Source organism: Sorghum bicolor, chromosome 1 (genome assembly GCF_000003195.3).
Source record: "Sorghum bicolor cultivar BTx623 chromosome 1, Sorghum_bicolor_NCBIv3, whole genome shotgun sequence".
Lineage (NCBI taxonomy): Eukaryota > Viridiplantae > Streptophyta > Magnoliopsida > Poales > Poaceae > Sorghum > Sorghum bicolor.
In genome coordinates this window covers 39,119,196-39,119,398 of record NC_012870.2, presented here as the reverse complement: position 1 = coordinate 39,119,398, position 203 = coordinate 39,119,196, and positions in this window count along the sequence as shown.

Genomic DNA, 203 nt, shown 5'->3' with positions numbered 1-203 from the left:
CAGTGCATCTTTCTGGACCACTTCGCCGCTCCTGTTTATGCTGAAAGACCTCAGGCATTGCTGCTTGACTCTTCCATGGCTTGGGCAATAGCTTGCTTCTGCTCATCCTTGAGGTTGCCTCCGTCACGGGGAGACCATAAGTTTTGGAGATAGGTGCTCATCAGCTGCACTGTCTCGTGGTCTCCTTGTACAAAGGACATTTT